The sequence below is a fragment of the Phyllostomus discolor genome, chromosome 8 (assembly GCF_004126475.2).
Source record: "Phyllostomus discolor isolate MPI-MPIP mPhyDis1 chromosome 8, mPhyDis1.pri.v3, whole genome shotgun sequence".
NCBI classification, from domain to species: Eukaryota; Metazoa; Chordata; class Mammalia; order Chiroptera; family Phyllostomidae; genus Phyllostomus; species Phyllostomus discolor.
In genome coordinates this window covers 65,423,916-65,451,216 of record NC_040910.2, presented here as the reverse complement: position 1 = coordinate 65,451,216, position 27,301 = coordinate 65,423,916, and the positions used below count along the sequence as shown (strand labels likewise).

Here is a 27,301-nt window from a genome sequence, read left to right as displayed (position 1 = left end):
GTAAGAAAAAGCAGATAGTTACCTATAAAGGAGTTCCCATAAGACTGTCAGCTGATTTCTCAAAAGAAACTGTGCAGGAAAGAAGGGGCTGGCAAGAAGTATTCAAAATGATGAAAAGCAAAGACCTACAACCTAGATTATTCTATCTAGCAAAGCTATCATTTAGAATTGAAGGGCAGATAAAGTGCTTCCCAAGCAAGGTAAAGCTAAAGTTCATCCTCACCAAATGGTTATTATATGAAATGTTAAAAGGACTTATTTTTTTAAAAGAAGATAAAAACTATGAACATTAAAATGGCAATAAATTCACAACTCTCAACAGCTGAATCTAAAAAATAAGCTGAGTAAACAAGAAAAACAGAAACAGAACCATAGATATGGAGATAACTTGGAGGGTTATCATTCAGAGGGGAAAAGGGGACAAAGGGGGAAAAGGTGCAGGAACTAAGTGTAAAGTGGTAGGTACAGAATAGAGAGGAGGATGTTGAAGACAGTATAGAAAATGGAGAAGCCAAAGAACTTATATACATGACCCATGGACATGAGCTAAAGGGGTGAACTGCTAGAGGAAATGGCGAGTACTGAGTGGGACAACTGAAATAGTATAATCAATAAAATATACTTGTAAAAATCCAAAATGAATAGAGCATGTTAACTTTTTTAAAGCTATATTGAAAATTATATTCATGTAAAACAAATACAGATTCACACCATGAGCAATTCCTGGGTCCTACACAGTATCTACAGGCTTTTCTTGTTGATTTGAGATATTTATCTGTGGTTCTTTTTAACTACACATTTTATCTTTTTGTATGACTTTCTAACCCAGTGTGACTTTAGCAATTCTTAAATGACATAGAATAGGATCCACAGCCTAAGTGAACTGTTGTTCCAAAAATACAGTTTCCACACTCCTTTCCAAGAAAGTGATAAAGTGAAATGATTTTAAAAAGTCACCCCACCTCCCTCAATGTAATAATGTATAAACCATATGCACACATATTAATTTCTTAAAATTATATGTCTTATATATAACAAAGTTTTGTTTAAATACAGGGGCTTTCTGGTTCAGAAATCACATTGTGTTAACTGTATAAAAGGAAGGTTTCTGCAATTTTTAGATAAAATGTAAAGAAAGAAAAATGTTAAAGGAAAACCCACACATTCCTCAGTAACAGACAGACACACAACCTAATCTAAGAATCCAGTAGAAATCATTTGCAACAAAACAAATCAGCATGGATGAGGGTTTTGCCTTACATGTTGCCTCCTGGAGCAGAGATCAAATAAAAAGCCAAATATAAGTTACACCTGTAAACTGATTTAAAAATATAAAAAACAATCATAGAAATACAAATTAAGAGACAACTCTCTGTGGCACTTGAAAGGAGAATGTAAAGGATGGGCAGAAGAAAGCAGTGGTCTCAATAGGAGTATCAGACACAGAACTGCACAAACTGCACACCCTTTGTAGGGGGGCAAACTGATGCAGTCTTGCAAGCATGGCATTTAGCAAAATGCATCAATATTTAGCCTTAGTATTTGATATACATGTTTACCCAACAGTTTCATTTTAAGAATTTTTCCTGTGTTCGTATTCAAAATTTTTCATATTTGTGACAAAAAATGTAGGAGAAGATTTTCCTAGAGATGTACATCATAGGAGCCTTTAGAAAACCCTCTGGGTTCAGAGGTGTGGCCCGTGGAGCCAATGGGAACCCCCTCAGGAGCTTACAGCAGGCCCTGGAGGCCCAGGAAGCCCAGTCACCCCCATCCCCGGGCCTGTCACTGGGAGGACCTTCTTCCTTACTAGCTTAGTCACAAGGAGATGATCTGACCCTTCTGTGTCCACCCCAAACATTTTCCACACCACTGTGAGCTTGTCACTATGAAAACATTGTCTGGCTTCTTATCCAGAACTTTCCACTATCACAGTGATCATTTTTGTAAATTGTAGAGTATTTCCAACACACACACACACACACACACCCCTAAATATTTAAAAAGATAAAGAGATCCAAATATAAAATCAAAGTATTTAAGAAAAATAGTAATGATAACCTTGAATTTGAAATATCAGTGTGAGCCAGAAATATGTGTATATGAATACATTCTCCAGTTCTGTCCTCAGAGAGAAGCTAGAAGCACTGGCATTCAAACACAAAGCACATGGAGTGCCCAGATCTTGATTTCTAAAAACCATTATTCACTAATAGAAACCAGGACTCCTTAAAGAAGTGGGCAGGGCAGGAAGTCTACAAGGTGAGCCTGAAAAATCTTCTGCTTCATAAAGCAAAGAAAGGCTCTGATGAAGGGGATTATACGAAAAAGTTCTAAGAACTGTGTGTGAGTCGGCCTACTGGTCACATTAGCATGACTTGAGCATAAAAAAAATAATGATTACATTTGAAAATATAAAAATCCACAATTCCATTCTGATAATAACAGAAAATTATTTTTAGCTTAGATGATAAAAATATCACAAAAAACACTGAACTTTGCAAAATGGTAGTTGACTAGTGGTTAACACACTGTATGTACATTTTTATGGAAGTTTCAGTACATATCTTACTTTTTTAATAAACAAGGAAAATACAAACAAAAAACTAATGACTTAAATCTGCCACAAAATAAATAATTCATAAAAAAAGATGAAAGATCAAAATTAGTTATCTATAGTTGATGGAATTATGGGTGATTCCTAATTATCTTTCTTTTACTTTTCTTTTTTCCTAGTTTTCTACAAGAAATATCTATTACTCTAGTAACATGAAGAAAGCAGGCTATAATGTAACCTACTACACATGAAATTTGCATAATGCCAGCAGAACCAGAGTAGAGAGGTATCTATCACTCTTGCATGATTTGATTGTAGGTGCCTCTACTTTTTTACATATATCTTTCCACATTTCTTGCTTTCATTTTCAAAAAGATATTACAGAAGCAAAAATTTAGTTGCAAGGGCTAGATTAAGTGCATCTCTTTCATTAATGTCCTTGAAATACTTTACACAGATCTAAGTTTCATCTCTAACATGACATAAGAGAAGAAGATATGAAAATGTGTAAGACTGGACTATAAAATGATGAGACTTCAATTTTTTTCAATACCAAAATATATATGGAACTCCTCAAGTTCTTCAGAGTTGAAGTTATAGTTCTTCCAGGGCTTCAATAACACAAATATTTTTAGCTTTGAGGGTGAATTTTATTTTTGGAAACAAACAAAAATCATGGAAAGCCAAGTCTGATCAAGCAGGATACTACTCTTTGGTTAAAAATGAGATACAATTGTAGAGTGATGAGATATAAAACATAAACTCGTTCAGAAGTATTTCCAAAGTGGAATTTGTTAGATATTTTGAGGCATTTCTCTTTTAGAAAAGAAAAGGAAAAAAGGAAAGCCTCACCAAAGAATACTAATTTATCACCATCATTTCCTATGCCTTTCTCTCACTGAATGAGAACATCACAGTCTCAGACTCCACCTATTCTGAGCCCATCGCTAATGCCCTCAAGGGGACCCTTTCACTTGGCATAACTCTAGACTCTCTCCTAATTCTAGAAAATGTTTGAAATTCTGGCCTCTCTTTGAGAAATTGAGTTCAATCATTCATAAATGTTCAACTCCTCCACATTTCACTTGAATTTGCGGGTGAGCATCCTGGTTTATCTGGATAAAATTATTAGTTAGTTATTCTAACACCTTCTATTCTCAGAATTCCTGTCTCAGCAACTAAAGAGTTGGATACTCTGAAGGCACAAATATTTCTTGTTAATTAAAACTAGCCCAAGGACTTTAACTCCCTGGGTTGGATTAATTTCTTCTTAGGATGAATTTTTCTCCTGGGGTTACCTTCTACCTAGACTCTTCTCTCTGTGAAGCTGGAATTTGGGGCAGAAAAAGCCAGCACTGGTCATGTCAGAAAACATCTCTTTCTAGCTTTTAACTTAGTAGGTTTTTCTATATCAAAAATCCAGGCCACCAATGCCTCTGGGTAATCTTTCCAACAGGATGCTTTGAGGCAGCAGGGGATTCAGCAGCTGTGGCCCCACAGTCTTCTGGACTCTTGATGATGAAGTGAACCAGGTCCAGGAATGTGGCTGGGCTGCACAGGATAAGGTCAGACTAGGTCCCAAGATTCCATCACCTCCATTCAATAAACTTTTCAAAGCAGAATAGCATCATGGTAACAGCCAGTGGACATAAAATAGAGAAATCCTAGCCTAAAAAAATATCTAGTCAAGCTTTGAAAAAAAACTAAGTTTCAAAAATTAAAAGGAATAAGTGAGCAGTATAAGATGGGGAAAGCCACGCCACATATCGCTTTAACCAGACCTAACCCAGCACGCACTGATGATTGAACTTCACTCTAGTTTCAGCAAACAGTATTAATTTCAAATACTCCCTTTCTTGTCAAACTGAGTTTATAAACAGAACTATTTGCTACTAAATGTGACATTTACATCCCATGACCCTAAACACAGACTTGCTCTCAGTCCAGGCTGAGGGGCGGGGATGTCAGGGCATGGCTGGAGAAGAGCCCTGAAGAAGCATCTCGCAGCCTCTCTACCACTCAGGCTTCACCAAACCTCCTGTGACCCATTTCTGCTCAATGTTTGCCCAGTTTATTCTCCCATTTAGTTTATTTAAATGTTCTCCCATTTATTCAACAAATTTATTTTTTAATCTCTTGGGTCTCCACCACATGCAAGGTGTTGGGTGAATACAGTAAAGACACAAATGAATGGAGCTACACATTGTCTTCAACTACAAGAACAAAAGACACCCACACAGACAGTGGTAACTGTGGGAGCACTTGAGAAGTGTGGTGCCTAAGGTGTCATCGTGTTGAAGAAAAAGGAATCCATTTCACCTGTGAGGAGATGGATGAAGGCTTTGAGGAAGCTGACTTTTTAGTTGATCCTGGAAAGTTATTATTTGGGAAAAGGGAAAAAACTCAGTAACCATTCCAAGAAAAGCAAGTACCATGAGTGCAGCTAAGAATCAAAGGGAAGTGAGTTGATATTTATTAAGAAATTGATATGTATGAGGTACTCTGCTACCTCTACATACAGGCAAAAAAATTAATAGAGTAAGGTAAGTTTGATCAGAGCAGGTTGTTTGACTATTTGAAAAGAGAAAGGAAAAGTTTATAAGTTCAAATAGCTGTGGTATTGAAATTAAGTACAGCAGGAAATAATATAACAGTATACTACAATCATATACCATTTAAAAGTCTGTAGGACCATTCTAAAGCATTGTCGGTGGTTTGTGACTCAAAATGTAGAAGGAGTAGGGTAAGAAATAAATCTGGAAATGTAATTAGAAATAATTCTATAAAGTATCTTGAATGCCCAAATTAGAAATTTATAATTTGAGTTGAAGACACTGGGAGTCATTAAGTATTTGAGTGTGGGCATAACTCTATGCAATGTTTAGAAAATTAATACAGCAACTGAGTAGCCAATTAGACACAGCAAAATGGGAGGATATTAAAGAAAGGTAAACCAAGTAGGTTTTGGACATGGACTTTTTAAAAAAACATTTGTGTAGTGTAGTTTTTGCTCTCTTTCAATTTGCTTTCAATTTCATAGAAAAATCCATTATTGCATTACTTGTTCCATTTTGTCATTTGTCAGCAGTCTGTTCATTGCAGTGTGCCTTATTTTCTGACCCCCTTTGTATCTCATGAGGATAATAGTGTTCTCCACTCTGTACATGGATGGAGTAACTTCATAACAGCCCTCTGAAAAGGGTACACTGCTCACCTGTGCTTAGAGCAATGCCCTAGCTCCTACTACATTGTAGGTGCATAATGTTAATGGGTTGTTAAGTAAATCTCCATTTTACAGATGAGGAAACAGAAGCATTTAGAGGTTAAATGAGTTGCTCAAGGTCACATGACTCTGAAGTTCTGAAGCTGAGAATCCAACTCTTAAGGGAGAATCTTCCATTCTTATCACTATTATCAGAATTTTTTATCTGTTTCAAAGATGTTCTTATTCTCCTTCTTCTACGCAACCTCTCTCTCTATTTTCTTTCATTGAATCTTTTTGTTGGCCTATTTTGGTATTTACCAATCTTGTTCAGTTTATGAATCAAATTATCCAAAGCTATTTAGAATGTTTCCCCAGCTGAGTGATGTGAAATATGTTCATTCTCTGGTCAGGAGCATTTAACACGATTTTCACAGCTCTATGTACTGAAAATACCTTGGTTTTGGTGTCTCTTTTTTTCTGGACCTTTGCTTCTGGGTTTCTGGGTTATTACACCTGCAGTTATGAGAATCAGAAAAATCAGTCATTGAAACACAAATAACAGATGGGTTGGACCATAAAAAGGTGGGTGAGAGGAAATTGGTTAGAATTCCAGTTCCTGTGTATGCAACATAAAATAGAACACACACTCAACCAGCCTCTGCCTGTAATCAGTCTTCTGTCATTGCCTTTATAACAAACCCTCTGTTTTCTTATTGCTGACTATATGCCTAGCACGTCTGAGTCCTTAAGTATAGGACTAATTACATTACTGCATGTTTTTTTTTAAGTTTCTAGAAGGTTCCTAGCAATTTTATGAATTCTAGAAATTTGGTATTTAATTTTTCCCAGTAGATGGTACAATCTTTGAAGATGAGAATCAGATTTCCTTCTAATAACAATCTCCCTTTCATTTCCTCCATATAGGAAATGCTCCATAAATTCTCCATGCACACACATATTTGCACACTTTCACAAAGACACACACATGGTAGTGACCTGCTCTCTTTCAAATAACAGTTATTGAAATTGTATTTTGGAACTAGATTTTCTCCTTTCTTGACTGAGTCTCTCATAAAAGTTCACTGAGAAAAAATTAAGTACCTTAATTTTCTGTTCAGTTTCACATTCTGCAATAAGGTTTTTATTTTTTAATTTTTTAAAATACCTAGCCTATTTGAATGAAGGCCCACACATCCCACAGTTCTTTCACAGGATTTTAAAGACTGAATTAGACAGTCTCATACCAAACAAGCAAGATTATAATTATCTATGTTAATCACAACTCTTGAACATCTAGGCACAGGGGTGTCCAACACACTGGCCACAAGCTGATGTGGCCCCAGGATGGCTATGAATACGGCTCAATACAAAGTTGTAAATTTCCTTAAAACCATTTTTTTGCTCATCAGTTTTAGTTAGTGTTTGTGTATTTAATGTGTGGCCCAAGACAACTCTTCTTCTTCCATTGTGGCCCAGAGACTCTGAAAGGTTGATCACATCTGAAGGGTACACTGGGCTATGTAGGCACTACAGATAAATATCAGATACAGTTCCTTAACCTTAAAAAACCCTTAGACATCTCTGAAAATAAAATATAATAATTCTAAAATAAATCAAGTGAGGCTGTGAATTATAAGTGATAAATAAGTAGTTCAGACAATGAAGATTATATGAAATCAAAAAGAATGTTTGCTATGGGCCAAAATGGTCCTAGAAAGCTTCACAGAAATCAGACTTTACCTTCAAGGATGATTATATTTCAAATCAGCAGGAGGTAGAGCTTTGCTTATTTCCTCCTCCTGGAATGTTGTTCTTTAGATGGCTGGCTCCCTTGTGTCACTCAGAGGTCCTAGGCTGGCACCTTCTCAGAGACACCTTCTTTAAGTACCAAATCTAAAAGAGCCCCCAGTTATCCTCCAATGTAACACCTAGTTTTAAGCCTCTCTCTAGCATTTACTTTCTGATACTTTATTGTTCTTGTTTATTTGTTCATTATCTGCCTTCACCTTCTAAAAGATAAGTTTCATATGATCCATGGCATTGTTTCATCCTCCTATGTCCCCAGTTCCCTGAAGATTGTAACAGGTGTTAACAAATATATAGAGTTGCATGAGTGAATGGATGGTTAAATGAATCACACAAAGAGCATAAGAAAAGGCCTAGAAGAGCTACAATGCAAAGAATAAGTCTGACAAGGTGGCAATTCCAACAAAAATGGAGAGAAAGTGGAGCAGCAGAAATATTCAAAGGGACAAGGGATATAAGCAGACAATTCACAAAATATAGAACCAAAATATCAAATAAGCATATGAAAAAATACACATTCCCACTGGTTATTAAAGAAATATTAATGAAAATAATTAACATTAAAACTGATGTTTAAGATGGCCATTGCAGAAGAAGAATAGCTTTAAAAATGAAATAATAAATAAATAATCCAAAAAAAATGTTTAAGATGATAAACCCAGAACTGACAATATTTTTCAAGTTCAGCACTATTTCTGGGGGAAATATATATTAAATCCTTAATAATCTCTATATTATTTGACCCAGCAATTCTACATTTAGAATTTATCTTATATTGGAAATAATTAGGCAAAATTAAGTCTCAGGAATGTGAACCTCATTGTTTATATAAGTGAAAAATTGAAAACTGCATAAATGTGTCACAGTGGACAATTAGTTTAATGGATTACAGTGTGCTCATGCAATAAAGTAAGTACTATGCATCCATTGAATGTGTGCTTCAGGCATCAAAGATGTTCACGGTGTGCCACTTAAAGGAAAAAAAAGCCACTTACAAAACAATGTGTGTGCCATGATCCTAGTTTCATAGAGACAAAACAAAAATAAAGTGTATGCATCAAAAATAAATTGGACTTTTAGTACCAAGATGGCCCAGCAAGAATTATCTGACCTATGTGCTAAATCGAATGAAGTTTTATAATTCAATTAGAAAGTCTGGTGTAATTAGTGATAGGTATAAAGAAAATTAGGCAAATGACAATATGGTAGGATTATTAACTCTAAGGGAAAAATCATATAATAAAGGAACAATCATTGTAATGTTGAATGTGGCTCAGTTGTGAATAATATTTGCATGTCTTAACACAAACTGAGCACTGATATGGACAAAAAGTTCAATATAACTGTATGTAGAAAATGGAAGAGGTGACATTTGTGTTAGGTGGTATGCAAGCTAAATTCCCTTCTCCTGTAGAAGGAAACCAATAGATGAAATCTAAAATAAAAGTCAGTAACAGTATAAGGATAATATTTAGAAATGTATACCAGAAGGAATAATAAAAGGATTGAAAGCACATGATATACTAGGATTTACTCCAAATTAATTGCATTAAAAAATCTGCTTGTCAAAAATCTGGTTCCAAACTAATTGCATTCCTTCAAACAGAGGTTTGCGTTCTCTGTTATTTACTGTCTTAGTCCATTCTGAATGCTATCGCAGAAGGCCACAGACTGGGTGGCCTATAAACAGCAAAAATTTATTTCCCACAGTCTGGGGACTGGAAAGTTCAAGATCATGGAACCAGTATGTCACAGACTGGTGAGGGCCCTCTTTCTGTTTCATAGCCTTGCCTCCTGTCTGTCCTCACTTGGTGGAAAGGACTAGGGAGCCCCCTGGATCCTCCTTTATAAGACACTAATCCCTTTCATAAGGGCTCCATGATGCGAACACCTCCTGGGGGCTCCACCAACAATTTCCTACAATACTGTAAAATCAGACTTAAGGAGTTCAACATATAAGTCTGGGGAAACATTCAGTCCATAGCATTTACCTGTCTATGGAGTTTTGAGTTGGTGTGCTATTGCAATGTTTACAAAGGCAGTAAGAAGCAAAGGGCTTCCACATCATTGGGAATCCAAGTGAGTCCTAATGAATCAAATCAGAATGAATAAGGCTCTTCCCTCAGTAGCAGGTGTGAGGGTCTGAACAGTCTCTAACTGACCCCCATCCCCAATTTGATGTGACCTTTGTTTGCCAAAGTCCTATGCCTTTTACTAGCTCTGAACATCCCAGCTTCTCCAGCAGTGGAACCAAGAGAGGGCACTCACAGTGGTAATAGAACAAATAAATATCCACAGAAAAAATATTATATTGGTTCAACAGACATTTGTACTGTAGACCAGGCACTGTGCTGGGCTCTCTAGAGATCTGACTAGGAAAGATGCTCAACATAATATGTTGAAGCAAGTGCTAAGATGGAAAGATGCACAGGGAATTGGGTAAACCCTACTGAGACGACTATCTTGAAAAAGCTAAGATTAAGGATTATGAGATTAAGAGTAAGATTAAGAGATAAGAGAAGGTCTAGAACTGGACCCTGGAGCCAGACAAACCTGGCCTCCCAACCTCAGCCCCATCATTTATGGAATCAACAGTAAATCACTTAATCTCCCTAAGCTTTAGTTTTCCCCTCTATCAACTGGGGATGACAACTATAGTTCTGAGGAGATAATGTATGCAAAGTGCATAGCAAGTAATAGGCACTCAAAAAGGCTTCTTACTCTGGTCATTGCTTTTGTATTTTAGGACTGCTCTCATGTGGGCCAGGAATGAGGCTTCTTATTTTTCCAAAAGGAACAGATTTGGTGGGCTTCTGAGGAAAATGTCCTGGTCTCCCTTTCCAGACAAAGTCCTACGGAAAGAGCAAGAGACCTAAAATAATCTATAGACTCTTCAACCAGGGGAGACACAGGCCTTATTGTTTGGATGGAGCACAGGAATGTAGCAAAATCCAGAGCAGAAAAAATCCAGAGCAGTGTGGATTGTCTAAAAAAAGGATCTTCAGATGTCCTCTGAGTTTTCTCATGGACCAACACACCATACAAGCAGTGAAAGAACTGTTGCCTGCCAAGAGTGGCACTACAGCAGTAGAGAAAGCAGCATGCTTTAAAGGATATGGTAATGAAAATGAGGAAAATGCTTTTGGCTACCTGTGCTCACCAATGACCAGGAGGTGGGTGGGGTGATGATGTCAGTGAGGACCAGTGGCATCTGGGACAGGAGCCATCAGTCCACCAGAACATGCAGGTACCCTTGCATAACTGTGAAGGTCCTAAATAACATCCACCTAACAGAGTTATGGCACAAAGAGAAAGTTAGGTTAAATTGTAGAAAAATGAATAACATCTTTTTTCATTCCAGAGTTTCTGGGCTGACACTCATATCTGTTACATTCATTTCTTCTGAAATTCTCCAAAATATCCTAAGCTCCAAAAGGCTTGAGAACCACTTATCATATTTTTCAGACTATAAGACACACATTCCCCACCGCCAAATTTGGGAGGAATAATGGTTGTTAATGCTGCTGTTGAATACTGTCTATGTTTACATTGGTGAAATATTATGTTATTTATGTTACTCAATATTTTACCACATTTTTTGCTTCAAAATTTTTTTTCCTATTTTCCTCCTCTAAGACCTAGGTGCATCTTATGGTCCAAAAAATATGGTAAGTGTTTCTGCTTTGAATGAGCAGAAGTTTGCTCTTGTCGGTGCCCAAGGGAGAAATTTGTGGAGAAAAAGGTAAATGTATATGTGGCCTGACAGACCTGTATTAGCTTAGCTATTCTGGAATTCCTATCTGGGACCTGAAATAATCATAGAAAGTTGCCTTGGGTGAGAAAAAGGAAGAAGCTATATGGAAAAAAAAGTTGTACCAACTAAAGGGGACAGGACTTCTGCTTTGGGGATGACAGTACATGAGGCTAACATGCGTAGCCTCACTTACTACCAATAACATTTGGAAATTCAAGCTAAGATATTATAGCTTTTTAAAATTTTATAACTATTCCTTTGGAAAATGGTTTGTCAAATCCTCCAAAAATTAAACATAGAATTACCATATGACCCAGCAATTCTATTTCTGGCTATATACATATATAACAAAAGAACTGAAGATAGGGACTTGAACACATATTTGCACACCTGTGTTCATAGCATTTTTCACAGTAACAGCCAAAAAGTGGCAATAGCCAAAGTGTCCATCAGTGGATGAATGGACAGACAAAATGTGGTATATACATATGATGGGATATTATTCAGCCTTATAAAGAAAGGAAATTCTGACACATGCTACAGCATTCTGACACATGCTTAGCTTGAGGACCTCATGCTAAGTGAAATAATGAAGACACAAAAGGACAAACACTCTGTGATTCTTCTTCTGTGATGTATTAAAGTAGTCAGATTCATAGAGACAGAAAGTAGAATGGTGGTCCTAGGGGCTGGAGGGAAGAGTAGGAAGGAGGGGAGGAGGAAAGTAGGAGTTTGTATTTAATGAATATGGAGTTTCATTTTGTGAAGATGTAAAAAGTTCTGGAGATAGAATAAGTAGTATGGTTGCACAGCACTGTGAATGAACTTAATGGCATTGAACTGAATGCTTAGAACTATTTAAATTAAAAATTGTATGTTATGTGTATGTCATTATAAGAAAATCTATGGCTGTGGTCAAGAAGAGAAAGGGAGACCCCATGTGTGAGAAGCCAGGAGAGGGTTGAGGGACACCTAGGTAGGTGCATGAGCTAATGCTTTAGCCATTAGGAGGAGTTACCTAATTTGGTTGGCTAGGAATTTGACACTTGATGCATCACTAACTCAGTAAAACTAGACCAATGAACTCTGCCCACCAGGCCAGAGAGACAATTTGGAGGTTGTCTTAGCCATGACTGTAGCTGGGAAATTAGAAGACTAAATCAATAAATAATTCTGTCATGAAAACTTAACATCCTAGGCCTGTGTGTTTGGAGTTTGTTCTTACACTGCGTTCATGGTGTGAGAAATCTTTGAGCTAAAAAAAAATGTAAAATTGCTTTTAGGCCACTGTTGGCCCCGGGGGGTTTCAGAAGAAGCAAACAAAAACACACTGGAGGGATTCTTTGACAACTGAAGCTGCCTAGATTCCCAAAGGGGAAAAAAGTTCCCTCTTATAATCCCAAGTTGAAAAATACATAAAGAAATTATTCATTGTGAACCAAAGTCAGCTGAAGTAAAAAACATAAAAACTAGAGCCCCAAAATATAAAATAATTTTTAAATAACCTGAAAGACAGAGACTTCCAGCAAGATGGAGGCATAGGTGGATACACCGTACCTCCACACACAACCAAGATTAGAACAACAACAATTTAGAGGCAGAATAACACCCAGAACTGATAGAGAATTTATCTGAATGGAGGTTGGACTGCCAAGAAGTTGAAGTAGACCTGTTCTTCCAGACTGGTAGTAGGGGTGTAGACAAAGCAGCAAGGCTCGGGTCGGGTCACAGTGCTCGGAGTACAGGGAGAACTGGGCACATAAGGCAACCGGGAGCTCGTAAGCCATCCGGGGCGCGCAAGATCCCAGTAGGTGGACCCTGAGTACATAAGCGGCAACTGGTGGGCCCAGTGAGGCTTCGATTGTGAACCAGGGCAGAGCGGGGGCAACCTAGGATCCCAGGGAAGGGACTGAGATCCCAGGAGAATGGAGCTACTGCCATTGTTCCCTCCCACCCTCATCCCCGCCCCTGCCCCTGCCCCCACATACAACGTCACAATCTAGCGACTAGGGTGCCCAACCGATGTGAACACCTAAGGCTCCACCCCTCACTGTAATAGGAGCGACCACACCAAAAAAAAAAAAAAAACAAAAGAGAGAGAGAGAGAGAGAGAGAGAGAGGGAGAGACATGTCTCAAACAGAAAAATAGATCAATGCCCCAGGGCTCATCCTTTTGAGTGACCAAGAGATTGCCAATCTATCAGATGCACAGTTCAAAACACTGGTGATAAGGAAGCTCACAGAATTGGTTGATTTTGGGTACAAATTACATGAAAAAATGCAGGTTACCGTAAAAGAGATGAAGGAAGATGCACAGAGAACCAATAGTGATGGGAAGGAAACTGGGACTCAAAACAATAGAGTGGACCAGAAGGAAGAAAAAAAAAACCAAACAGGAAAGAATGAAGAAATAAGAATTCAAAAAAATGAGGAGAAGCTCAGGAACCTCCAGGACATGTTTAAACATTCCAACATCCGAATTATAGGGGTACCAGAAGGGGAAGATGAAAAGCAACAGATTGAGCACATATTTGAACAAATAATAAAGGAGAACCTCCCCAGTCTGGCAAAGGAAATAGACTTCCAGGAAATCCAGGAAGCTCAGAGAGCCCCAAAGAAGCTGGACCCAAGAAGAAACACACCAAGACACATAATAATTACATTAGCCAAGGTAAAAATGAAGGAGAAAATCCTAGAAACAGCAAGAGATAAGGAAGCAGTAACCCACAAAGGAGTTCCCATCAGACTGTCAGCTGATTTCTCAAAAGAGACCTTACAGGCAAGAAGGGGCTGGAAAGAAATATTCCAAGTCATGAAAGACAAGGACCTATATCCCAGATTACTCTATCCAGCAAAGCTTTCATTTAGAATGGAAGGGCAGATAAAGTGCTTCTCAGATAAGGCCAAGTTAAAGGAGTTCATCATCACCAAGCCCTTATTTTATGAAATGTTAAAGGGACTTATCTAAGAAAAGAAGATAAAGAAAAAACATGTATAGTAAAAGGACAGCAAACTCACAATTATTAACAATCACACCTAAAGCAAAAACAAAAGAAACTAAACAAACAACTAGAACAGGGACAGAACCACAGAAATGGAGATCACATGGAGGGTTAGCAACAGGGGAGTGGGAGGAAGAGGGCAGGGGAAAGGCACAGAATAAGTAGCATAGATTGTAGTTTGAAAATAGATGGGGGGAGGGTAAGAATAGTATGGGAAATGTAGAAGCTAAAGAACTTATAAGTATGACACATGGACATGACTAAAGGGGGGATATGGGTGGGAGAGGGTGTACAGGGTGGGGGGGGGAGTGAAGGGGGAAAATAGGACAACTGTAATAGCATAATCAATAAAATATATTTTAAAAAATAAAAAATAATCTGAAAGACAATACAATGTGACATGAATAAGTAGAGGTGCATTACCCAGAACACAGACTGAAAAATAATTAGCAGACAGGAAATTTAAAAGAAAAGTTAAAAGGCATGGAATATAGATTGAAAAATCCAGCATGTATCTAATAGGGATTCCAGAAAGAGAGAACATAGATAATGGAGAACAAACAGTATTCATAATGATAATGGTGGAGAATTATCCAGATGATTTAAAAAATGACTCTTCAGATTAAAGAAATATGTGAGCCTAAGCGTAATATACAAAACTGAATTCACATTTGGGACTTCTGGCCAAGATGGGGGCTTAGGTAGACACACTGTGCCTTCTTGCACAACCAAGAGAAGGACAACAATTTAAAAATAAAAAACAACCAGAACTGACAGAAAATCAAACTGTATGGAAGTCTGACAACCAAGGAGTTAAAAAGACACATTCATCCAGACAGGTGAGTAGGAGGGGTAGAGATGGGCAACCTGGCTGAGTGTACTCATGGCAAAGCAGTGGCTGCAGGATGGGGGAGGGCAAGGCTGTAGCTGGTGGAGTCAGTGGTCCCACATTTCCGTGCAGATAAATTGGAGGAACAACTGGGGAGCAAGGCAGACCATGCAGCCCAGGGCTCCAGCATGCAGAAAGAAAGCCTCAAACCACTGATTAAAAACACCTGTGGGGGCTGAGGAGCCAGCAGGAGAAACTCCCAGCCTCACAGAAGAGTTCATTGGAGAGACCTACAGGGTTCTAGAATGTACACAAGGTAGCCTACCTGGGAATCAGCACCAGAAGGGCCCACTTTGTTTGTGGGTAGTGGGGGAAGTGACTGAAATCTTGCAGAGAGTAGAGCAAGAGCCATTGTTCTGGAACCCTTCCCCACATACAGCATCACAACACAGCCATGTGGGTTGCCCCGCCTTGGTGAATACCTAAGGCTCCCACCCCTTACTATGTAACAGGCTTGCCAAGACAAAAAGAATGGTCTAAATAAAAGAACATATCAAAGCTGCAGAAAAAATACAACTAAGCGATGAAGATATAGCCAACCTATTAGATGCACAGTTCAAAGCACTGGTAATCAGGATGCTCACAAAATTGGTTGAATTTGGTTGCAAATTAGATGAAAAAATTAAGGCTAGGCTAAGTGAAATAAAGGAAACTGTACAGGGAACAAATGGAGATGGGAAGAACTGGGACTCAAATCAACAGTTTGGAGCAGAAGGAAGAAAGAAACATTCAACCAATACAGAATGAAGAAACAAGAATTCAAGAAAATGAGGAGAGGCTTAGGACATCTTGAAACATTCCAACATCCAAATTATAGGGGTACCAGAAGGAAAAGAAGAAGACTGAGAAATTGAAAATGTATTCAAAAAAATAATGATGGAGAACTTCCCCAATCTGGCAAAGAAATAGACTTCTAGGAAGTCCAGGAATCTCAGAGAGTTCCAAAGAAGTTGGACCCCAAGAGGAACACACCAAGGCACATCATAATTACATTATCCAAGGTTAAAAATAAGGAGAGAATCTTAGAAGCAGCAAGAGAAAAGGAGACAGTTACCTACAAAGGAGTTCCCATAAGCCTGTCAGCAGATTTCTCAAAAAGAGACCTTACAGGCAAGAAAGGGCTGGAAAGAAGTATTTGAAGTCATGAAAAGCAAAGACCTACATCCAAGATTGCTTTATCCAGCAAAGCTATCATTTAGAATGGAAGGGCAGATAAAGTGCTTCTCAGATAAGGTCAAATTAAAGGAGTTCATCATCAGCAAGCCCTTATTATATGAAATGTTAAAGGAACTTATCTAAGAAAAAGAAGATAAAAAATATGAACAGTAAAATAACAGGAAACTCACAGTTATTAACAACCACACCCAAAACAAAAACAAAAGCAAACTAAGCAAACAACTAGACCAGGAACAGAATCACAAAAATGGAGATCACATGGAGTGTTATCAACAGGGGAGTGGGAGGGAGAAAGAGAGGGAAAAGGTTCAGAGAATCAGTAGCATAGATGGTAGGTAAAAATATACAGGAAGAGAGTAAGAATAGTGTAGGAAATACAGAAGCCAAAGAACTTATATGTATGTCCCATGGACATAAACTAAAGGAGGGGAATGTGGGTGGGAGGGGGTGTGCAGAGTTGGGGGGAGTGAAGGGGGAAATGGGACAATTGTAATAGCATAATCAATGAAATATATTTTTAAAAAATGAATTCACATTTGGACTCACTGCAGTGAAATTATATGAAATCTAGGTAAACCAAAATATCCAGAGAGAAAAAAATAAATGATCAATAATGAAACAACCACTTAAATAGCAACAGAATTTCTAACAGAATTATTAGAGGCTGGAAAGCATGGAATAATAGCCTCCAAGTACTGAGGGAAAATAACCAGCAACTTAGAGTTCTACAATCTGCTAAATTATGAGAGATTCAGGGTGAAGTAAAGACATTTTCAGACATGGTCTATTATGGTTTGTTTCTGGTAAAAAGAAAGCAAAAATAATATCCTCACAGTTGAGCAACCATTCTAGTTAGTAAACCTATAGGTAAGACTAAATAGACATTGACTTACAATATAAAAAATAGAAACAATGGGACTTCTGGCCAAGGTGGAGTCATAGGTAGACACACTGTGCCTCCTCGCACAACCAAAAAAGGACAATGACAAATTTAAAAACAACCAGAACTGACAGAAAATGGAACTGTATGGAAGTCTGACAACCAAAGAGTTAAAGAAGACACATTAATCTAGATGGGTGGGTAGGAGGGAGATAGAAATGGGCAGATGGATGGAGAGAACTTACAGCAAGGCAGCAGCTAGCAGACCAGGTGGTCCCACATTCATTTGCAAATAAACTGGAGGAACAACTGGGGAGCAAGACAGACTGCACAACCCAGGGTTCCAGGCCAGGGAAATAAAGCCTAAAAATCTCTCACTGAAAACACCTCTAGGGGTTGAGGAGGCAGCAGGAGAAACTCCCAGACTCACAGGAGAGTTCATTGGAGAGACCCACAGGGTTCCAGATCATACACAAACCCACCCACCCAGGAATCAGCAATAGAAGGGCCAAATTTGATTGTGGGTAGCCAGGAAAGTGACTGAAACTGACAGAGAGCAGAGCAAGTGTCACTGTTCCTTCTCAGACCCCAACCCCACATACAGCATCACAACGCAGCCACATGGGTTGCCCAACCCTGGTGAACACCTAAGGTTCCACCCCTTACTACATAACAGGTGCACCAAGACAAAAAAAAATCCTAAATGAAAGAACAGTTCAATTCTCCAGAAAAAAAATACAACTAAGTGATGAAGATATAACCAACCTATCAGGTACACAGTTCAAAAACGCTGGATCAGGATGCTCCAGGAACTCACTGAGTACTTCAATAGCACAAAAAAGACCCAGGCAGCAATGAAGGTTGCATTATATGAAATAAAGAAAAATCTACAGGGAACTAACAGTGATGGGAAGGAAACTAAGACTGAAATCAAGGGTTTGGAGCAGAAGGAAAAAAGAAACATTCAGCCAGAACAGAATGAAGAAACAAGAATTCAAAAAAATGAGAAGAGGCTTAGGAACCTCCAGGACATCTTGAAACATTCCAACATCCAAATCATAGGGGTGCTCGAAGGAGAAAAGGAAGACCAAGAAATTGAAAACTCATTTGAAAAAATAATAAAGGGTAACTTCCCCAATCTGGCAAAGAAATAGACTTCCAGGAAGTCCAGGAAGCTCAGAGAGTCCCAAAGAAGTTGGACCCAAGGAAGCACACACCAAGGCAAATCATAATTACCTTAGCCAAGACTAAAGATAAGGACAGAATTCTAAAAGCAGCAAGAGAAAAGGAGACAGTTACCTACAAAGGAGTGCCCATAAGACTGTCAGCTGATTTCTTAAAAGAAACCTTGCAGACAAGAAGGGACTGGAAAGAACTATTTAAAGTCAGGAAAGGCAAGGACCTACATCTAAGATTGCTTTATCCAGCAAAGCTCTCATTTAGAATGGAAGGCAGATAAAGTGCTTCTCAGATAAGGTCAAGTTAAAGGAGTTCATCATCACCAAGCCCTTATTATATTAAATGTTAAAGGGACTTACCTAAGAAAAAGATAAAAAAAATATGAACAGTAAAATGACAACAAACTCACAGCTATTAACAACCGAACCTAAAAACAAACAAACTAGGCAAACAACTAGACCAGGAACAGAATCACAAAAATGGAGATCACATGGAGTGTTATCAACAGGAGAGTGGGAGGGGGAGAGAGGGGAAAAAGGTACAAAGAATAAGTAGCATAGATGGTAGGTAGAAAATGACAAGGGGAAATTAAGAATAGTATAGGAACTATAGAAGCCAAAGAACTTATATGTATGACACATGGACATGAACTAAAGGGGGGGAATGTGGGTGGGAGGGGGTGTGAAGGGTGGGGGAAATAATGGGGGGGAATGGGACAACTGTAATAGCATAATCAATAAAATATATTTAAAAATAGAAACAATGAATACTTTGGATGATATTATTTAAAAATGAACTGCTAAAAAGTTATAATATGCAAGTGGGATGAGTGACAGAGATTGGAATGAAAGCATCCTGAGGTCCCTGACTGTCAGGGATGCATGTTAACAAGCTACTGGCTACCACTATGATAAATGAGAATCAAACTTATAATTTCCAAAGAGAAGATCAAAAGCAAGGAAATAAAGTAGATATTCACACTGCCAAAAAAGTTCTGAAACACATGGGGTGAAAATTTTATATAGCTGGGCACTAGGTACATGGAGCTCCTTACACCTATAACTGGTCTCTATACTTACCTGCAGGTGTAGAATATTTTCATACAAACAGACAAAAAAACTCATCATCCAGCCAGGAGAAGGCACGAAGTTACAGAGAGCAGGTGCATGAAACCTGGTCAACCACAATACATGTACAGAGATTGTCTTATTAATTAAAATATTAAAAGCATATCAGAAAAGAAATTTAGTTATATGCTGCCTTGAAGAAACATCTAAAATATAATGAAAAGGCAAGTTATAAAGGATAGAAAGACATAAGCCAGGCAAATATTAACTTAAAAAGCCACCGTGCTGACATAAGTAATGGATAAAATAATAATTAAAGTGAAAGACAACTGTTAAGGATAAAGATGACATTATGTATTAATGGAAGAAAAAAATGTATCAGAAAGATGCTATAATTGTATATGTGCTTAAAATTTAGACTCAAAATATATAAAGCAAGAATTAAAAATTACAAATCAATATGGTACAATAGAATATAATATTCCTTTCTCAGAACTGAGAGATTGGACAAAAAATTGTATGGATAGAGACTATTTGGAAAACATGATTTACAAGTCGATCAAAGAGATATATGTAGAACCTTGAGAATTTAAAAATACTGAGGTTTTCCAGTATACATGGACATTTTAAATAAATTGTTCAAAGCAAAATATAACCAAAGAGACTGAAATAGAGGACAGATTGACAGTGTCTAGAGGGGAGTGGGGGGGGGGGGGGTTTCAGGGGAATTTCAGGGGAAAAGGAGAAAGGTTTACAGGAACAAGTATAAAGGACACATGGACAAAAACTAGGGGTGAGTGGAAATGGGAGGGAGGTGAGGAGGGCTGAGTGGGTGAACCGGGATGGGAGTAAAAGATAGAAAATTGTACTTGAACAACAATTAAAATAAAATTTAAAAATAATAAAATTTAAAATCAATCAATCAATCAATCAATCCACAAACTCCACTCTTACAACCAATAGGAGCTGGCTACATTTGGTTCCAGCACACCATTGAAAACTATCAAAATGTATCTTTAAATGCATATACTGAATAAAACAGAAAGGTGGAAAAGGTTTGTACTTAGTATCTACATCAAAGGTTAGAAATAGAACAGCATGGCAAACCCAACTGAAACTGGAAAGAAAGAAATAATAAAGATAAGAGCAGAAGTTAAAACATTACACAGTCAAGAAAGTTATCAAAAGGAAAAAATGTCTCTTTTAGAAGACAGATTAAATAGGCAAACATCTAGCTAACATGATCAAAAGAAGAAAAATTAAAATTAAAATAAACAACATTTAATAGAAAGAACATTAAGAGAGAAGCAGTAGAAAAATAAGAGATAAATATTGTAGGCAATACAAATAAATTTGATTAAACTTAGATTAAAAGGGCAATTTGGGGGAAAGCTGGCTCGAGAAATATCAAACGTGAGCACACATGCCACTGTCCAAGACACCAGCCAGCCCACATGCCCCCTCCGCTGCCCTCCCTCAGACACACACAAGCACCATCAATTGCCAAGCATGGCTGGTTTTACAGGTAAGTTCTGCCTTCAAGAAATGAATAATTTTAATATGATAAAATTGCCTTAGAAAGATGGAAAAAGGAAGAGAGCTATCCAGCTCATTTTATGAGGCCATGAAACTTTGAAACAAAACTGGAAAGAAAAACTGTATGCCGCTTTCATACAGGAACAAAGAAGAAATGTATTCAATAACATATTATTTTAAAAATCTGGCAATGTAATTGCTTCACTCATTGCTAATTATGATCCAAGGATATAAAAATGGCTTAGCTTAATCAATGTAATAATTGTATTAACAGACTAAAGGAGAAAGATTATTTCAATAGATACAGAAAAGGCATTTAAGACAATAGAAAAATCAATCTTGATTAAACAAATATACCTTTCCAAAATAAATAAATAAATCCTGTTAAGCAAACTAGGTCTAGATGGGAACTTGCTTAATTTAGTAAAGTATATCTTTCAAAAACCCATTGCAAGTACTGAAATTAATAATGTTAAAAACATAAGGATATCACCATTAGCCTACTATCAATGTTATACTATAGGTCCTCGTCAACATAAAAAAAGAAAAAGTTGAAAGATTAAGATGTTGAAAGCAGCCTTATTCCTAACAGTCAAAAATTCAAAGTAGCCCACATGTCTATCAACAGGAGAACAGGTAAGCAAATTGAAGTGAAGAGATGAATATTATTCAGTCGCACAAGAATGGAGTACCGATGCAGGCAACAACATACTGAAATCTTAAGACAACGTGTGCTATGCAAAAGCAGCCCATCCCCAAATAAAATGTACTGTATGGTTCCACTTGTGTAAAGTTCAACAGCAGGAAACACTACTGGATAGCCACAGAAAGCAGATTGTTGTTTGCCTGGGGTTGGGGGTGAAAACTGCCGGCAGGGAGGCACAAGGGAACTTTTGGAGAAGTAGGCGTGTTCTGTATCTTAATTGGGGTGTTGATTTACACAAGTGTATACAGTTGTCAGATCTCATTGAACTAAAGAACTGTGGCCTGTGAATTTTATTGTTGGATAATTATGTCTCAATTGTTAAAAGCACAGAGACACAAAACACTGAAGATTGGGGGAAACGGGGTAATGTAATTAGTACACAGAATATATGTTTACATAGAATATCCAAGAGAAGCTATAAATAAATATTAGTGCTAATGAGAAAGTTCAGCAAGTTTGCTGGAAAGCAATATACAAAAATCAATAGTTTTGTTCAAGGACATTATTAACCACAGCAGTAAAAGCTTTTAAGGTTCCCAGAAATAAATCTAGCAAATGGTGTGTAGGGTTTTTATGGAGAAAGCAACAAAACCTTATTGAAGGGGAAAGAAACAAAGGATTTACTATATTCATGGATGAGAGGGTTCAATAGTTTAAAGGCAGCAATTTCCCCCAATTTACCTATAAATTCAATACAATTTCAATAAAAATCCCAGTAGGGTTTTTCAAAGAACTTTACAAAAAATAAGCTAAAATATTGCAAGGGAAAAAGAGCATGGAGAAAGCTTCAGATGGATGAGGAGAAAAAAGGGGGAGGATGCTTATCCTTTTTAATGTTGGCACTCATTACAAAGGCATAGTGATTTAAAGAGTGTGATATTGCCACAGGGAATGGAGAGCTTGGAAATGGAATCACCTATGTATGGAGATTTGGACGATGACAAGATAGCATTGCAAATCCTTGGGCAAAGATGAGGGCATTGTAGAAATGATGTTGGGATTTCAATTCAAAACGTGGAAAAAGAGGTCCAACTATTCATTTGAAAGCAGGGATATCTACCATATATCACACCAAAAACTCACCCAGGTGTGAAGAGCAACATTTAAAAAGAAAACAGGGAAGAGTATTTTGAAAGCATCTAAGTAGTGTCATATTATTTATGATGTCAAAAGAATAAACTGTATTGAGGAAGAAAAACACTGAGAATATAACTATATGAAATTCAGGACTTCTGTGTATCAGAGTAAGATCAAAAAGACAGTCAGTGACAACTAAGGGGAGGTGTTTACAACCCATAGAACTGGCTTTATATAATCATAATGTAACAGGGTGCAGCCAAGAGGGGAGCCTCAAATAGGGATCTGTAATAAGATCCAGAAGAGCCTGGGGATGATTGGCTCCACACCACAGGGCCACACCTGCCCAGAGTCTGGCAGCTGTAGCCAATTGTGAGAGGAGCCGGAAATGGGGCTACAGAGCAGAGGAGGATTGGCGCTGGGATTTAAACCGAGACGCGGCAGCCATTTGAGGGGGAGAACCATGCGCATCCCTGCAAGAGAGAGCCACACAGCTTTAGCAGAGTGAAGACTCTCGCGGCCCTGAGGGAGGAGAGAACCACGCAGCTCTGGCAGAGTGGGGACTCCCGTGGCCCGGGGAGAGAGGACCACACGCCTTTGCCAGAGTAGGGACCCCCGCAGCTTTAGGAGATGCGGTGCTCTGGACTGGGCAAAGGGGGAAAGGAAGGAAGGACTGTGTCTGTCTGTGGGTGCTTTAAGGGACTTTAGGATTTTTGGTGGCGACATTAGGTCCCTACTTTAAGTTTGTGTAGCATTAAATAAACGTTTCCTCTCCTTTTCACAAATCTCTGGCATTGAGAGACGTCTGTCCTCTGGCGGCAGACATAACGGACCTGGGAGCTTCTTTATATCGTCCCAGGCCCCCGTTGTTTGTTCTGTAACAGTTTTTGGCGAGCCAGATGGGACGATAATTGTCCGTGGCACACCGACGCCCTCAGGTGCCAGAGAGTGAGACTTCATTTCTTCGCATTCCTCCCGAGGGCATCGGCCGCCTATCACGCCCGGAAAGGTGAAAAGGAAACGAAACGGAGAGAGAGCAGAGACGTGAAAGTGTTTTGGTTGAGAACGTGATTTCTGAGTTGTTTTTTTCAGTATCTCTTTTTTTTTTTTTTGAGTAATGGGGTGGGAATTTTGGACAATGGATCTGGAAATACCTGGTCTTTACGTCACGTGTAACCTTTCCTTGTTTTGCTTGAACTTTTGCTTGCTTTGTCGGAACTGTAAGAGTAGTTCTGAGCCAGTCCCTACGTGGAGCCCATTGGGTAGAATCCTAAGGGATTGGGAGAACTACTGTGCTAAGTTGACACACAAGATTCCCTTGACTAGGCGGTTAATGGTTTATTATTGTAACACGGTGTGGCCTACTTATGTTTTGGGTGATGAGCTGAGATGGCCTGGGAATGGTTCTTTGAGTTACTGCCTCATTGCTAGATTGAAACAGTATTGCAGGCGGTATGAACTATCGGAAGAGTTATACTATCTTAATGCATTTATGATATTGCACAACAGCTTTGTGCCAGAGGCAGATAGGCGTGTGATGGTCCAGAGGGGAAAGGTGGTCTCAGAACCCCTCCCTGATAGTCGAACACAGGAAGAGAGGGAGAATGAGGAGATAAACGTCATCAGTGCTCTGTACCCAGGGAATGGGAGCTGGCAGGCAGGGGGAACTCCGGTGGTGCTGCGACCTCCCCAAGAGGTGGGGGCCGCCACGACTCCCCAGCCCTTGCAGGTGGGAGAAGTCTCCAGCACAGATTCGCCAGTGGGGTCCTTTAGGTATCCTCACGAGCATATGGGAGGGGACCCATTGGGTCTCGAAACCAGAGCCGGCTGGCCAGCACCATCTTTAGAGGTGGGCGCATCCGGGGTTCTGCCGCCACCTTCACGGGTGGGAGGGGCCTGCGCACTGTGTGCCCGTGGGGCACCCCAGCCCCAGTGGGTGGGGGTCGGCACTGGAGTCCCGGTGCCCCCGCAGGTGGGAGGTGCCTGTGCTTTGCCTCCGTGCAGCCCCCTGTGGGTTGGGGGCGTCTCCGCCGGGCACCACCCTCTGCAGGTGGGAGGAGCCTGGCCCCCTGTGCAGGGTGCGGCCTTGGGACACCAGGCTCTGCAGGTGGGAGGAGCCTAGCCCCCCCTGCAGGTCGAGGCCTTGGGGCACCACCCTCTGCAGGTGGGAGGGGCCTGGCCCCCCGTGCAGGGTGAGGCCTTGGGGCACCACCCTCTGCAGGTGGCAGGGGCCTGGCCCCCTGTGCAGGGTGAGGCCTTGGGGCACCACCCTCCGTAGGTAGGAGGGGCCTCGGAGAGGGCACCGCCTTCACAGCTGGTGGAGGTTTGTACGCCTCCAGCCTCACACGGGATGAGAACTACCACTGCTGGGGCACCTCCCCCTGCACAGGCAGTGGGAGCCACCTGAGTAGTGTCTCCTCCCGTCAAGCCAAGCGCTCCGCCTCCACCTGCTGAGCAATGTGTCTCCCCCTCCAGAACTCACCAGGGCACCTCCTATAACCGGGGAGCCTCCAAAGGTGTAGCCAGCCAGTACCCTTTGAGGCAATACCCGATAGGCGGAATAAATGAACAAGGCCAGCCCGCTGGTTACCATTGGGCCCATACTCCGTTCTCCACTTCCGACTTGCTGAACTGGAGGAATGCCGATCCCTCATATAGGAGTGGTCCTCAGAAGATGGCAGATCTTATTGCCTCTATTTTTGCCACTCACCACCCAAACTGGGCAGACATACAGGCCCTCCTGAACATTTTGCTAGCAGCAGATGAAAGACGTTTGGTTCTAAGTAGGGCTGACCAGGAGGCCCAGCGTCTCCGTGAGGAGGACGCCGAGGGAATTCTTAACCCAGTGGAGGCAATTCCTCGGGTAGACCCTAAGTGGGACCCGAATAGCAGAGATGGCTTAACCTCTTTGAGACACTATAGAAAGTGCATATTGGAAAGACTTGGGAGAGGAGTGCCCAAGCAGGGGAGTCTGAATATGATACAGCCTCTCCAGCAGAAGCCAGATGAGGATCCTTCTGAATTGCTAGAGAGGATGTATCAGGCATATAGGAAATACACTGACGGTGATCCAGAGGCACCAGACAACGTCAGAATGGTAAACATGACTTTTATTGGGCAGAGTGCTCGGATATCAGGAACAAACTTGAGCGTGTAGACGGAGTACTGGGAATGAGCTCCTCCCAGCTAGTGGACATAGCCTTTAAAGTCTACAATGCCCGGGAAGCAGGGAAGGCAAAACGGGCCACAGTGTTTTGGCAGTTAGCCCAGGGAAACCAAAAGAAGTGGGGCCCTAGGGCAGAAAAGGGGAAACTCATCGGGGGCCCGCCACTGGGCCCGAGGCAAAAGGGGCCCTAGGGAGAAGAAAGGCGCACTAGGCCGTAATCAATGTGCCTATTGCAAGGAGGAGGGGCCCTGGAGGAATGAGTGCCCCCATCGCAAAAGGGGAAAGGAACCAGGGTTCAAAGAGAATGATGGTTAATTCTGCATGCGCAGAGTACGTGTGAAGGTTGTGAACGTTTTAAACCTGGAGTCGAGGAAACCTGAACTACTTGTTTTATGGTTTCATGGAAAAAGAGCAAATTTCTCACATTGGTTTTGTTTCTGATCAGAAACCTGTACGTGAAGACCTAGGAAAGGTCACCTGTAACCGGTTGGGGAGCATGCCTTGGCCACTCGGGACCCAGGAAGGGTCATTTGGGGCTGACGAGTGCTTCAGCCAGAGGCAAGGGGGCATGTCTCTGCCCAGAGACCGGACCTGAGGGAGCACGTCTCTGCGAGGCACCAATGGACGCATTGGTGCAAGAGAATGCTTCTACCTGTGTATTATTCTGGAACTCTATGTTTTGGATTTCGCTCTGTATCTGCTCTGAAAAGGAGATTGAGGATTCCAGGGAAGGTTGAAACTGCACAGTCTGTAGGCAAGTTTTGAGAAGCCTGGTGGATATCAGAAGGAAAAGGGTTTTCCTTCACGCTTTGTATTTTTCTCCCTACCTGATCCCTCCAGAATTTGGCATTCTGAAGGAGGGAGCAATACTGTGAGGTTTCTTTGCATAAAACCGGTAAGACCAGTCGTTAATAGTGGTTTTGGTAACCAAGACTTTGACTGGAATGTCACGCCTGAAGGAGGCACGTATGGGTTCTGGTCGTCACCGGAAAGCCCTGAGGAACTGGGATTGACTTGTGAAGCGAGCGTATGCCCACGAGAAAAGCCTGGTACTTTGGTTGCTTGTGTGGTTCATGGCAGTCTTTCCAGGGAAGGAACGGAGGTTGCTTTCCTGAAAGATGGCCAAAAGGGACCTGTAAGCACAAGGGAAGCCTCAAGGATTTGAGTGAAACAACCGGTACAGGCGAAGCCACATGGCGGACGTGTGGCTCTGCTTCTGTGCCCCGAGCGGGAGGGGCGGACTGAGAAGTCAATCGAAAGGCTGCCTGTGTGAGTTCCAGCAAAGTAGACTCAAGGATCAT

At 40.2% G+C, this 27,301-nt stretch overlaps 1 long non-coding RNA gene across 1 annotated transcript; it reads left to right on the top strand.

Annotated features, from left to right (window-relative positions):
* The first annotated feature begins 2,082 nt into the window (after positions 1–2,082).
* LOC118502309 lies at positions 2,083–26,446 on the top strand. The gene is made up of 3 exons (XR_004905019.1): positions 2,083–2,098; positions 4,798–4,803; positions 26,343–26,446. It is a non-coding gene; the product is annotated as an uncharacterized LOC118502309 (long non-coding RNA).
* Positions 26,447–27,301: the final 855 nt, after the last annotated feature.